Source organism: Eptatretus burgeri, chromosome 9 (assembly GCF_056783735.1).
Source record: "Eptatretus burgeri isolate ZD-2024b chromosome 9, Ebu_testis_v1, whole genome shotgun sequence".
In the NCBI taxonomy this organism is placed as follows: domain Eukaryota; kingdom Metazoa; phylum Chordata; class Myxini; order Myxiniformes; family Myxinidae; genus Eptatretus; species Eptatretus burgeri.
This window is the reverse complement of record NC_140969.1, coordinates 41,083,409-41,098,839: the sequence shown is the minus strand read 5'-3', so window position 1 is coordinate 41,098,839 and position 15,431 is coordinate 41,083,409. Positions and strand designations below refer to the sequence as shown.

Here is a 15,431-nt window from a genome sequence, read left to right as displayed (position 1 = left end):
ACGCTCAGTGTTCACAGGTGGCGCGGGAATGGCCGTAGAAGGAGAGAGGTGAGGGTGGTGATTTGATGGTTATGGCGGTTGAGACGTGGTTGGTTCAAAATAAAGATAGAACAGAAAAATGGCTATCTCAAAGCGTCGCAGCCCGAATGAATCACATAAATTCCCTCTAAACAACGGGTTTGGGGCTAACTACACCTGTACTTAGAGTTATCTCACCTATGGGACCTGAATGGTGGTTTGCGAATTTCCACAGCCGTAACAATATATAGATAGGAAATGTTCTTCTGCCATCCCATGGAAAGTTATACAACAGCAACAGATATTTTTCAAGTGGTATTAAACTTCTTCCAGGAAAATCAACTTTCGTGGGACTCGCTCGTAGGGGTGTGCACTGATAGAACTCCGGCCATGCTTGGTTTGCAATCTGGTATCATAACAAGAGTGAAATAAAAAAGTCCAACTGCTATAGGTACGCACTGCATCCTTCATTGTGAAGCCTCAGCATCGGGAACTCTACCTGCTGAAATGAGGGATGTCATGAACCAGTCTATCAAGGTAGTCATCTTCATCGAAACTGGAGCCTTAAACAGTCATCTCTTCAAACAGTTGTGTGTGGATATGGATTCTGAACATGAAGCCTTGCTTTTCCACACAAACGTACGATGGCTTTCGAAGGGAAACATGCTTGGACGGCTTTATGAACTACGACAAGAAGTGGCAACATTTCTAGATTCACAGTAGAAAACAGATCTCCATGACAAGTTCCAGTCTGAAGGTGGACATTTTTTTTTCTATCTCGAGCTGACCTGGTGGACATCTTTGAAGTGCTGAATGTCATCAACCATAAACTCCAAGGGAAAAACATCAACATAATTATGCACCATGACATCATTCGAGCTTTCATGGCCAAACTCGACCTCTGGAAATGTCGAAATCATGATGGAAACACAGCTAGTTTTGTTAACTTGGATTCTGCTCTCATTCACAGTTACCTTGATTGTGAGTTAAAGAAACAAATAATTACTCATCTGACTGAATTGAAAGCAGAATTCATCACATACTTTCCAGATGTTGATGAAAATCGCGAAGCCTAGAAATTCATTCGGAACCCATTTCAATGTGAAGTCGCTGATATTTCAGATGAAGTGCAAGAGGAGTTTCTTGAGCTAAATTAAAGTTCAACTCTTCGGCTGAAGAAGGCTTCAAAAAACTGGATCGAGAGACGTTCTGGGTCACGTTCCGTCCTGTTTATCCTTTGATCTCACATCAAGCTCTTCGGATTCCGACAATGTTTGGATCAACGTATCTTTGTGAATCTGCATTTTCCATGCTCGATGCTGTCAAGACCAAGTACAGAAACAAGCTGAACGCTGAAGAGGACTTGCATTGTGCTCTCTCTGGCATTCGACCACGCATTCAAGATCTGGTAGCGAAGAAGCAATGTCAAGTATCTCATTCAATACGCTGTGGACATGAGTGTTGCTGATACAGAATTCGTTTTTCAATAAAAAGACTAAAAACACGAATTTTTTTCAGTTTTTCCTTTTAATTCAGGAGGGATTTTTTTTTTTCATCATTTGGTTGAAGATGTGAGGAGAGTGGGGGGGGGGCATGGAGGCAAGGACCAACTACTAGAGGGGGCATGGTGGTAAAAAGGTTAAGAACCACTGGTCTAAAGTGTTGTCAGGGTAGTGAAGAGTTAAAGAATTTAAAGTATCCTTGAAGGGTTAAAGGGTCGAAAGTGTATTCATGGCCTAATTGGGTCTTAGACTGACAGGATGGTCTGGAGGTACACACATTCGCAACTGAGCTGTCCAGCTTCGGTTTGAATCCCGACCCTGCCATAAACTGTCACCCCGGTGTTTCACCAATGTGCGTGCCTGCCGTTCCTCGGATCTGCCAGCATGAGTTTGTGGATGTAAAAGATCCTACGGTGTTCATCACCAAGAGTAGGCGAGCTATCGCCGGCACCCTGGAGAAATTCCTGCTCAAACCAGCAGAGGATATTGCATTGTTGGCACAGGCACGGACATGGCTCCGGTATTCTCGGGCACAGCCTTACCCTGATCACTGCACGATGTTTCCAGGGTGGTTGGAAGTGGGTGGAGGGGGGGTTGAGGGGGTAAGGGGGAGGGTGGTTACATTTGTACAAGTTTAACATTTCTATGAATGCTATCCGTATCCATTTTCGTGTTCTGTCCAAAGGTAGATTCAGTTCTGCCGAAACAGTTTATTGGCAAGGGTTATACTCGGTGGCTTGCCATCCCTCTCCCAGCAGCAGAGGGCAGGAATTTGGAATTTATTAATGGTACTGGCGATAGCTCACCGACTTCAAGGGCACCGTGGAATCTTTTAACACCCAGCACTGGCAGCAGACAGGATGGGACACCCAGTTTAACATCTGTCCAAGGAACGACGCACACATTGAGGAATCGACATGCCCGTGAAACACCAGGAGTTTATAGCTGGATCGGGATTCGAACCCAGACGAGACACTTTAGAAGTGTGTGTGCATCCCTCTATATCCGAGCCATCCTGTAAGCCCCATATGAATGCCACTGCATCCTGAAGTATGCCGTCCTTTGTTACCTTTTCAAGCTGGCTGTTCAATCTGCTTGCAATCTTGTGGATATTAACGATCCTTCAATATTTTTGGACCTACACTGCATGTTGGTGAATACTTTTTTATAAATGAACACGTGAAGATTTGTGGACTCAGCTTTGGCATCCATTTAACACGTATGCAAACATGGCAGAAGCTGACACCCCCTTGAATCATCTCTCCCCAATGAGTACTTAATAAATATATGACCCATTCTTACGTTTGGCATCGTATTTGGTGGGGTATTCGCCTTGCCGAGGATGACGGTGGTCCTGGTAGATGCTATTGAAACATTTCCTTACCAGATAACCAACCCTAATCAGGTCACCGAGTGCAGAAACTTCGACTGAAGTCACTGGAATAGAAAACATTGAGGTCATGCAAGGCTTTACCCACTCTTCCCAACTGACGATCGGGGTAGGAATTTGGCTAAGGTTACCAGCACACAATGGCCTACTCTTGAAGGTGCTGGAGGGTCTTCAAGTCTACAAGTGATTGCTTGCAAAGTTGGCCTCGCTTCTCATACGTACTATGCCGACCGACCTGCAAAGCACCAGGACGTTTTCCAATGAGGTCAGGAATCTCCTGGCAGGTTGGTGCATCCGACGAGTCAGGCCAAGATTATCAAAAACAATTTCAAGATGAACGTGATGCCAAAACGGTGGAAGTACCATAAAAAAAAAAAAAATCACAAAGTCAGACTGGGCTATTCTGTTGGAAAGATGGCATCTCGCTGGAAGAAGTCTGTGATCAAAGATTAAATCAGATGAAAACATCCAGTGAACTGCTATTAAAGGGATTACTTTAAAAATGGAAGAGCAATCCCATTATTGTATCGGGTATCTTTGGACTGGAAACAATAACCATCGTTCGCTTTGTGTAGCGATTACATTGCAATGTGAGAGCCCACAAATGTTTAATTTTTAAATACAAGCAGGTGATGTGTGCACTGAGCCGTTCCCTCAGAGTTTAACCAAATAATTAATTAATGGAGCACAGGCATGATGGGCCAAATGGCCTCTTGCATCAAAATTACATTCCTTTTCCACCAGGTGCACACAAGTGTTCAGCTGTGTTCCCCCATTATTCACCTTAGTGCAGAGACAACCTTGAGACTCAGATCCTGTATTAGTGGTTACTTTGTGAATCGTAATTTTCTACATCCTCAAAATCGACGATGATTCAATACTACAATGGAAATAATCCCAAACCAAGTTTGTAAATTGATAGCAAACGGTGAAAAGAAATAAAATACCAAAAACAAAACTTCAGAATCAACAACTTTAATATCTCAGAGAACAAATGGAGGGAGAAAAGAGGAATAAAAAACAAAAATAATCCACCAACAACAACCATCAATGGCACCCCATCATGATGAGCAATTACAAAAAACGAGCAGCTCGTGCCATCACCTGTTGGCACACGAGACGTACATCGGTTAAAGGAACATGACAGAGCTCGTGCAGGGCCCGGAGAGAGGGGGGCCCGGAGAGAGAGAGGGGGGCCCGTTTAAGCCCGTGTCACCATCAGTACTCCTGAGACTGGGAATCCTTCTTTTCGGAAAAGTGGGTCGCCGCCGGTCCGTGTCCAGATCTCTTTGGCAGCAGTACGCCACCCTGGGTGATGGTCACTCCATTGAGCAGCTTTTTCTGCTCCTCGTAGTTACGAATGGCGAGCTGGAGGTGGCGCGGCGTGATGTGTGAATCTTCTTTTCATTCTGGGCGACTTTGCCAGCAAGCGCAAAGATCTCGGCGGACACGTACTCGAGCACGGCCGCCAATAACACAGGAGCTCTGGCGCTGATCCGGTCCGCGTAGTTACCGTTGCACACGAGTCGCTGAATGCTTGCAACGGGGGAACTGCAGTCCGGCACGGGACGACCGTGACCTCACCTTAGCACAGATCTTCCCTCCGGTCTTTCTGCGGCTCGGCATGTTCACCAAGCAACGTAGGCCTCAAAACCCCCACCGACAAGACCAGGAATGAGACAAGAGAAGCAGAGACCACGTGCGCTGCAAGCTGTATCGGCGGAAGCAGAATAGGCAAACATACATTATAAATGGTTTTATTGACATTACATTACAATGCATGATATGTTCAATGACATGCTCAATGCACTGTACAAATTGCAATGAACGCAGTGCATTAGTGCAGCATTTGCATCAATCCCTGCACATGCATCCGTGATGCGTGGCCTCAGATTTTCACTGAATAAACCTGCGCCTTCTGCTCTGCTATCCGTCGATATGACCGGCCATAGTGTCCTCATCAGTATCACCTAAACACGTTAGTTTGAATATGTCCTAATGACAGGCTAACATTATCTATGTTTCTAGACTTTATGGCCACCCTGGAGACTGAGTTTTCACCTTATTTTTATTCTTGTTATTCACATGACTAACCATCTTTTCCTAATTTCTTGCCATTCAATAGTTTTAATCTAATTTGTCGTTTATAATCAGTCTATCAGCACATCAATACAAGCTTTGGCTTCTATGTTACGATTATTACCTCCATCCACCAAAGACGGATACTCAAGATAACTTATGGTTACGTTTTCACCCATGTCCGTCTGAACAAAATCTCAAAGTTGGACAGATTCAGACAAAAATGAATGGGCGGGTTGGGTATGCAACACAGAAGAATCAATTTGATTTTGGTGAAGATCCGGATCAAAGAATATTTTTCACCATAGAGCGATATGGCTAAAAAAGGTCTCAAAGTTGGACGGATTCGAACAAAAAAAAAAAAAAAAGTGGACGAGTTGGATAGATGACAACAAGCAGATTAAATTTTAGTTCAGGTCTGAATCCAGATCCAGCCAACCAGTGGAATACAAAAAATAAATCAACTTTGCAGAGCTATCCACTCTACCAAGTTCGAATTAAAGGAGTATTAAACATTATTTTATTGTGTTTGTATCGATGATGGAAATTATTCTAAATAGACTTTCTCAACAACCCTCTCAAAAAGGCTCGGTCAATCAAACTCTGTCTCACTCTCAGCAATGATCACTCTTGGGCAACACCACATTTCAAAATTGACCTCCAAAAGACAGACACAGACTGAGCATCCTCAGTCATGCAAAGTCCTTCTTTGGCACAACCGGGATCCTATCTTCTGACAAGGCTTTCATCCACACCTTGAGTACTGCTCTCCCCTTATTCACATCTTGACACCATGGAAACAAAGGCTTTCAATATCATTGGAATCTCACAATAAAGCCGAGTCTATGGGCCGATCACTTCATCGTGGTCTTGGTCTTCAGCCTCATTTATGGTCTTGCAAATGATGCATGCTTCGTGCTTCGTCCCACCCCACCACCGCCCCTCGAGGTATCCGCAAGATGCACACGGTCAACTAGAAACACCCTCCGAGTGAAACTACCTAAAACCCGAACCATTCACCACCCATTTATTCCTTTTTTAGTATTCTAAGGTGGGGTGGGCCTCTACTACTGAAGGCTGCCCAGTGGCCACCACATGTCTAAATCCAGCCCTATATCCACCCACAAAACACAACCGATCAAGATCAATTTTGTTCAACTCCCATTTGATCGCACAAGTCTGTAAATCTTATTCCACGATAAATGTTTACAAATACAATCTTACAATAAATGTTTATTCTTCGCCATCCAAATGGCTGAAAAACTTTGCTCATGCAGATTGACACGAGCCGACAGGTAGAACAATGGTTTAAAACAAAAGATTGATCAAAGGATACCAATTTCCATTGGAAAAAAAAAATAATAATAAACTTTGCATTTCAGGTGTTAACCCATCGTACCTCAATCAACATCATCCATTGAAAACCTCGATTTACTGCCCACACTGGAGTGGTTGGCAAATTTTTGACAAACAGAGGTGAAAATAATCTGTCGACCTTCGGAGACGACTAAAGGATTCACACACGTGTAAACGTTGTAGACAAAATGACACGATGGTTGTGGACACGTTTAAGCAACGAAATGGCTGCCCGTCGGCCATTTTGTAACTGATCACGAAAAAAAATAAAAATAAAAAAAACCAACAACATGGCATGCAATTCAAAATGGGGGATAAAATACATCATGCAATGCTTGGTCTCGAAACATTAAACACCACAAATCATGGTGTGCTCCTCTGCTCACCTCCAGGGATTAAGCACACAGGAACAGCCATTTATAGAGAAAGACCTTCGTTGTCAAGTGTTCGACAAATACATGAGCAAAGAGCAACAACACCAGCACCAAATATGACAGCAAACCCATTTTTAACCGAGAGGGAAGAGAACCAGAAACCCCACCAACAGCCAGACCTGGCCAATCTGCGAGGACACGGGTAGTTTAGCAAACCCCCCAAATGAGGTGCGTCTGCACATCTGGCGCGGTGTTACCTTTTAAAGGGGTGGGATCACTACTCGCTGCTTCTCATTGGTCGAGGTTTGAAAAGTCCAACGTACGTACATTATAAACGAGTTCGGTGATGTGAAAATCTCACCTTAACGTACATGGGAGACCTCAGAGGTATGCAGATAGTTTTTTTTTGTATACCTTGTTGAGGCTTGTATGAGAGCCAACACATAACGCACATCAAGGGGGGGCATGAGACAGGAGGGGAGGGAGTGGGAAGGACAAAATAGTGGGGAACAGAGACATTTGGAGATCTGTGGAAGGGAGAGGGATGGGACGGGGAACATGGGGATGGGAAGATGGACATTACAGGGACTTTCAGGAAGTAAAGCAGGGAATTTGAAGGAAGTGGGCTTGGGAGGATTATCAGGGGTAGAAAAGATAGAGGATTTGGATGGGGGATAAGAGGTGGTGGTGAACAGCTGTTTTGAAAGCCTGGAGGGAAGAATGGGAAAGAATAGAGTGAGGAAGTTTATTCCAAAGGCGGGAAAAAAAAAAGAGGAAGGAAAGAGTGAAGGTGAGCAGTGATTCGTGATTTTGGTATTTTTTTTTTTACCAGAAGGGGATTTGTTGGTGGACCTTAAGCGCCCTGTGGAAATGTGGTGGGGACAAATCACAGAGAGAGAGCAGGGGGGGGCGCGAGGCTGGAGAGGACACGGTAGAAGACAGAAAAACTGACCAACCTGCTGTGATTGAGTGAGAGGCCCAAAGACTCAGCCTCATTTGTGGAAGATGCCAATGATCCTAAATGCCTTGGTTTCTACAGCGTGATGCCGAGAAAGGTGGGAGGCAGGAGCAGCAGCCCAGAGGGGAGAGCAGTACTCCATCAAGCTGCGGACAAAAGCTTTGTAAGTGGTCAGGAGCTCAGGTGGGCCGAGGAAGGACCTTGCACAACGGAGGATTCCCAGTCGGCGACTGGCTTTGAATTGGGGCTTTCCCAGGAAAGGTCATGGAAGATAGTGAGACCCAGAAGCTTGGAAGAAAGGACTTCTTCTAGAGGAGTGTTGAGAAAGTGGATGGGGGGGGTTCTAAATGGTCCTTTGAGACAGTGAGAGTGTGAGATATGTTCCACGTGTTGGACCAGTTTCTGATTTTATCCAGATCTGCAGTGAGCTAAGAAGCTGCTGCTTGCTGGTCTGAGGGATGACCGATGGTACAGCAGAGGGTGGAGTCATCAGCAAAGAGATAGAGGATTTTCCAGAGAGTCAAAGAGATCATTGATGAAAACAAGAAAAAGAATGCTACCTTGAGGAACTCCAGCCTTGACAGGAAGGGGGGATGAAAACTCCATTTGGGCCACACGTTGACTGCGACAGGAGAGGAAGTCTGCGAGCCATGAGTGGAGATGGACTTGGATACCATGGGAAGAGAGTTTGGTGAGCAGGGCAGGGTGCCAGACTGTCAAAAAGCACGTGATATATCCAGGGATACGGCTCGGATTTCCTGTCTGGCATTGATGAGGGCCTCCATCCATTGTTGGGAGAGCAGAAGCAGCATATCCAGGGTAGAGTGACCTGGTCTGAAACCAAGCCATTGGAGAAGAGGGAGGATTTGATGTCTGAAGCGATGATAGATTTCACAACCTTGCTGATGATTGGGAGAAGGCCGATTGGTCTGTAGTTGCAGGGATCTGTTTTTGCACCTTTTTTGTGCAGGGCAGTGATGTTTGTTGATTGCCAAGCAGATGGCCTTGAGCAAATGAGGGTGAATAGAACAGAGAGAGAGTGAGCAAGAGCAGAAGAGCAGGCTTTGAGGACACGTGGGCTGATGCCGTCTGGACCGAGTCGAGAATCTGAGTCGAGGTTTGAAAGCAAGCTCTCCACCTTGTCAGGAGAAAAGGACACAGAGTCCAGGGACAGTTGGGTGCGACTGGGTAAGGTGGGTAGAGAAAGCGATGGGTTTTGGACACAAGATTTAGCTGCAAACACCGAGCTAAGGCATTCAGCTTTTTCACGTGTGGTATCAGCAGCGCTGCCATTTGAAGCAAGGGAGGGGATGGAGGTGGAACATACACCAGAAACAGATTTGATTTGACGCCACCAGGATTTTGAGGAGGGAGAGAGAGGTTTGAGAGTTCAGACTTGAGATTAGAAGGATGTTGTTTTCTGGCTCTCCTGAGGATAGATACACACTTGTTCAGAGCTTTGTGGAAGGAACTGAGATTACCCTCAGTTGGGTTTGTTTTCCATGAGGCAAAGGCAAGTTGTTTCAGGACAACTGCCTCACCACAAGCTTCAGTGAACCAAGGGCAGGAGGAAGGGAAGGATAACTGAAGACGAGAAGGGATAAATCTGTGTATGAGGGAGAGGAAGTTTCTTTGAAAGAATTCCCAGGAAGAGTTGATGTTGGAGAAAGTAGAGATAAGAGACCAGTCCCTAAGTTTGAGGGCTGCTCGGAGACCCTGCCAGTCGACTTGAGTGAAATGCCAGACTCGACGGCGGTGAGGTGGTTCTCTGATAATCGCCAGAGAGATGTCCACTTTGGCAAGGACGTGGTAAGAAGAAGCGATTGGAGCGAAGGAAGAGCAACAGATGTCAGGGAAATTTGTCAAAATCAGATCCAGAAGTGATGGAGTACCATTGGTTGAGATCCGGGTCGGGAAGTTGACCGATTGAGTCAGTCCCAATGAGTCGCAGAAAGCTTTTGCTGAGTCCCATGACAGGTGAGAGAGGTACCCACACCTCGCCAACTGGCATGATGACAATTGAAGTTGCCACATATGAGGAAGAGAGTTTGGATGAGAAGATAGAAGATGGTCCATGTTTTCAGATAGTGAGGTGTAGATGGAGTCATCACTGTTAGGTGGATGATACAGTACACATATAAACACGAGGTGGGAGTGGAGGGAATCTGTAGCCAGAGGTATTCCTGGGGGTGTGGGGGAGTGAGTGCAGTGCATGGAGAGTGAGGAATAGAGTCTTTAATGAAGAGAGCAACTCCTCCACTCAGGCGAGGCTCAGGTCTGTCAAACCAGAAGAGGGAGTAACCAGGGAGAGATACTTGGGAGTCAGACACGTCTTGGGGAAGGAAAGTTTGTTTGGCAGATTATGTCTCGTTTGTCAGTGGCAACCTGTGTAGAAAGATCTGAAAGGTTTGAGCGAAGGCCCTGGATATTTGAGGACCATGCTTTTAATGAAGAGGTCGGGGAGTAGGCTTTGGGTGCAGGCGGTTGGGGGGAGGGGAGGGTAGGACAAGGGACGAGGGGGGTTGGGGGAGGGGAGGGTAGGACAAGGGATGAGGGGGGGAGGTAAGGAGTGTTGTTGAAAGAGTGTGAGGGATTGCAGAATAGCTCGGGGAGGGAGGTGAATGAGGAGAAAAGGCTCTGTGGTGCTGGGGAAGAGGGGGGGTGGGACAAGAGAGGAGGAAGAAGGCAGTGGAAGGAGGCAGCTTTGTGAATGGGAAGGGGGGCAACTTTGGGAAGGATGAGTGAGTTGGATGAATGGTGGGAGAAAGGTGAGGGGGAGTTTTTGAGAGGTGATGGAGGCTTGGAGGGAGAAGAGTGGGATGGTTGCTTTGAGAGTGAGAGTGAGGAGTGAGAGGGGTGAGTTGGCACTGAATTTGAAAAAAAAAGAATGGTTGATGGAAAGCGAACATTCATAGCAAACTGGGGTTTTTAAAAGTTTCAGGTCAGTTATGTGTTTAAACACATTTATTTATGGATGCAATAAAGGCGAATCCATAGAATGGAGAGAAGAAACGCTGTTACAGTTTGATTTTTTAGGCGAGGTATGAAGGAAAGGTCGAATTGAGAGCAGTCTGTTATATAGAAGAGTTGTGCATTGATACAGTGAAGAGTACCACAAGTGTGAGAGGAAGATGGAGCATAAGAGATAGTTTTTGTTATTAATGTTTGAGAGAGTTAACAGATGTCATGGAAATGTTGTAGGAAAAAAAAATAAAAAATAAAAACCGAGGAAGAAGAAGAATAATAGTCGGAAAAAGGTGGCGTTTTTTTTTTAATGATAAGAAAGTGATTCGTTGGGATGGGGGACGTTAAGAAAGTGGGAAAGATAGAAATTGAAAATAATGGGTAGAAAAAATAAACACGATCGTACACCGAGGGGAACAATGGGTAGGCCTCAGGCCTCAAGGATAGGCCTCAAGCACCCAGTAAGAACAAGTTCAACGAAATCTCACAAAATAGCACGATTTTTGAAACAAAACCAAACTAGGAACACAGTAACATGTAGATGAGAAAATAAACAGTTAAAACGGGACAGATAATGACCGGAAACTTAACTTTGAGATCGTCAGCAGGGAGCCCCCAAGGAGACCTGTCGACGCTCCAAACCCAGAACCGGAATTTCATGGTCGATTTGAAAAAAGGTGAGTAAAAATTAACAATAGGTTTAAAATAGAATTAGCCAGTCACACCTGGCCTACCTTCGAGGGCATGAGACGATCAGAAAACCCCCCAAATGAGATGTGTTGTGCACACTTGGCTCGGTGTTCCTTTTTAAAGGGGTGGGATTACCACTCGCTGCTTCTCATTGGTCGAGGTTTGAAAAGTCCAACGTACGTACATTATAAATGAGTTCGTTGATGTGAAAATCTCACCTTAACGTACATGGAAGACCTCAGAGGTATGTAGATATAGTTCGTGGTCGATTTGAAAAAAGGTGAGTAAAAATTAATGATAGGTTTAAAATAGACTTAAACAGTCACACCTGTACTACCTGTAAACACCGGGAATCGGCAGACGTGTACACACAGGCATGTTGGGCCGAATGTCCATCTGTTGTGTTGAAGTTCCTCCGATTTGTTTGACATTTTTGTGATCCTTGTTTCAGGTGTAATTCCATCGTCGATACTCTGGGGCTGTTTGAATGTTTGTTTCCCAATAATATAACTACCATCCATTGTTCCGCATCTCTACACTTCCACAACCAGGCTCAGAGGTTCCTCGTAAGTGTCATGGTTGGAGCCATGTGTTCTAAGTTTGGGACGTCAATGGGTCGAACCCCGTGATCCCCGACCGAGTCAAAGGAAAGCCAAAAAATCGGACCACGTGTCCTGAAGCTCACCTGGATCAGGTGCAGCTTTCATTCACAACTGCTTAGACCCTAATTTTTTTTTTTAATGACGTGAACAAACTTTAGTACATCAAGGGTGATGAAGATTGTGCTCAAGTTTCATCGAAATTTGTGTAGTTTCTGAGAAGAGAGTAAATACCTATTTTGAAGGTCAAACCCCCCCCCCCCCTCATCGACCTCCTTTAATGAGCGCAGATTTTGATGCGGTTTATTCACCTTCAGCATCAGATATGAAGATCGTGGCTAAGTTTCATTAAAATGGTGTTTTGTTCAAGGGATAATGACTAAAGTTTTTTGACTGACTGACTGACTGACTTACTGACTGACACTCACTGACACTGCTCGATCGCATAACCTAACCTGACTAAAGTCCAGGTGAGCTAGTAATGGTAAGTGTTGCATTCTTGCTTGAGCCTTACATTGAACAGGATAAGGCAGGGACAAACAACACTGGGAAGAGAATGGCTGGGGTGGCCATGCTGGCCGGCGTGGCCATGCAGGCTGGGGTGGCCATGCAGGCCGGCGTGGCCATGCAGGCTGGGGTGGCCATGCAGGCCGGCGTGGCCATGCAGGCTGGGGTGGCCATGCAAGCTGGCATGGCCATGCAGGCTGGGGTGGGGATGCAAGCTGGCGTGGCCATGCAGGCTGGGTGGCCATGCAGGCTGGGGTGGCCATGCAGGCTGGGGTGGCCATGCAAGCTGGCATGGCCATGCAGGCTGGGGTGGGGATGCAAGCTGGCGTGGCCATGCAGGCTGGGGTGGGGATGCAAGCTGGCGTGGCCATGCAGGCTGGGGTGGCCATGCAGGCTGGGGTGGCCATGCAGGCTGGGGTGAAAAGACTCAAATGAAAATATTGAGTGAGGAGAATGGGAGTAATCATGTTAAATACAAACTCACCTGCAATGAATTACAGGTACACCTGTCAATACAACTCGGATCAGATGTTGTGTGCTAGCTTTTGCAAATGTATCTTGTGATGTTTTTTGAGTCAACAGATAATTTATCGTTTTGAGCGCCCGTTGGACTTAGTCCGAATCGGGGGGTTATGGATTTGGTCTCGTCCGTCCCTCCGTCCGTAACCATATCTCTGACATGTGTGGACCAATTTTGTTCAAACTTGACACAAAGACAACACATGATGGTATCCATGGTGTGTACATCATTTTGTTTCATAGTTTAATCAAAGATGGCCGACTGGCGGCCATTTTAGTTGTTTGAATCCGGTATCGACCACGTCCTCAACCATTTCTCGGACTTTCATTTACCGAATAATAATAATAATAATAATAATAATAATAATAATAATAATAATAACTAGAGGGCTGCATTCGCTTGCAGCGAATACGTATTTGGCAACGGCACGAACTTTGACCCCTACTGATCTCAGAAGATATCGGTCACACAACTTTGGTCAAAGAAGTTTTTTGTAGGGCCTGTTGTGCCCTATCATAAAATTTCAGCGGCTAACCTGTATCTTTCCGTGGGGCGAAGATATGGGGCAAAATGTGTTTTTGACCAACGTCATGAACTTTGACCCCTACCGATCTCAGAAGATATAGGTCACACAACTTTAGTCTAGTGAGGTTTTTTGTAGCCCCTGTTGTGACCTATCAGAAAATGTCAGCGGCTAACCTGTATCTTTCCGTGGGGCGAAGATATGGGCCAAAATGTGTTTTTGTTGAACTTTGACCCCTACCGATCTCAGAAGATATAGGTCACACAACTTTGGTGAAATAAGATTTTTTTTTTTGTAGGCCCTGTTGTGACCTATCAGAAAATTTCAACGGCTAACCTGTATCTTTCCATGGGGCGAATATATGGGGCAAAATGTGTTTTTGACCTTTTGTGTGACCTTGACCTTAACCTTGAGAATTTGAAGGTCAAAAGTTGACACTGCACTTCCTTGAGATGGTCGCATTTCAAAGACATAATTGTTAGTGCTCCTCGCCAAAAGCCCTAGGAGGAGTTTTAGGGAGGAGAAGTTCAGATTATTTCTTCTTGAAAAATATACTTTATGGATGAATGTAAATATGTGTTGTCACCTTTTTGGTATTCTCAGGTAGGGTGGGCCTCCACTACTGAAGGCTACCCAGGGGCCACCACATGTCTAAATCCGGCCCTGCCTCCATCATCCACCTCAGGTGGCGGAGGTAATAATCGAACTATTTTTTCCAAAATATTATTTTGCCTAAAACACTCCCCGACACTCACTGATGAACCTCTGAAAGTAGATTTTGATTGTAAAACTAGTTTGGTATTTGAAATGTAATGGATTTGATCATCCTGTTTTTCCACCTATTGCCAAAGAATCCAACTACTTAATCAGCTAATCAAGCAAATGCCTTTGATTTCACATTGTGCAAACCACGCTGGTAATAATCTCTGCAGTGAAAGAAAAGAAAGCAGATCAACCCTCTTTTTAAGCTTATCAAAAATTCCATTCTGCACACATGGCACATTTCCACCTGGCGACCATTTTGCAGCCTCAACATTGGGCTTCATCGAGGATTTGTCCATCATGATAATCATGACGGGCCGGAGTAGATCATCGAGATGCAGCTCCCGTTAGATTGTTAGAGGATAAAAGAAAATGGCAAAGGGTTTCACTTCCTGATCCAATTTGCTGATTTTCAAACTGTGCTTATTTTGCGAAAACATCAATAAAAACCTTTAGTCGTAGATCGTAAAAATTGACTCCTGGACTGCAAAGTTCCCAGAAAAACACAATCATACCAAGCTTGGTGGTGCAATGGTTCGAGCGTCTGCTCTGAGTCTTGGAGGTCTCAGGCCGGTGGTTTGAACCCTGGCCGAGTCATGCTGAAGAATGAAAACGGAACGTGCTGATTGCTTGATAATAATCAGCATCCTTACTATAATTCATGGACTGCTGTTTGTTGTGCTACTCCTCCTACAGTTGTGGGTTGATAACATCTAGATTTGCTACATAGTAGGATCAGCATGACCCCATTGATGTTTCAAGGTGTTTTTTTTTTTAATCTTTGCCAATGGTCTTTGGGGGAGTGGAATTCTCAATGTAAGCGTGTATCGTGTAGCGCCGCCTGCAGGTAGGAGAGAGCATTACAAGTCTGCACCATTTACAGTTCAGTGATCCTGTCCCCATGTTTCCCAGTGTAGTGAGGTGTTTTGAATTATAAGTCGTCGGTATGTTTTTGCTTCATGCATGTAACCAGGGTTTTGTTTTGGTTTTTTGCCTCCACAAAGCTGTCCGTTGCCTATACACTGCCAAAATAAAGATATGCATCAGAAGAACATGTTGCATACTTGGAAGAAGATTGCCCATCAGGTGGCTACTTTGCTAGTTAATAATAATATGAGCACAAACAGACCATAAGTTGGCAATACTATCGCAGGTTTTGATGGGCCCAATGGTTTGCTGTGTTGAACTT

The 15,431-nt window shown here is 45.1% G+C and overlaps 1 pseudogene across 1 annotated transcript; it reads right to left on the bottom strand.

Moving 5' to 3' along the window:
• Positions 1–3,426: 3,426 nt before the first annotated feature.
• LOC147020003 (histone H2AX-like) lies at positions 3,427–11,545 on the bottom strand (annotated as a pseudogene). The gene is made up of 2 exons (XR_015062056.1): positions 11,376–11,545; positions 3,427–4,621 (listed from the first exon to the last, which is right to left on the bottom strand). The product of XR_015062056.1 is annotated as a histone H2AX-like (transcript).
• Positions 11,546–15,431: the final 3,886 nt, after the last annotated feature.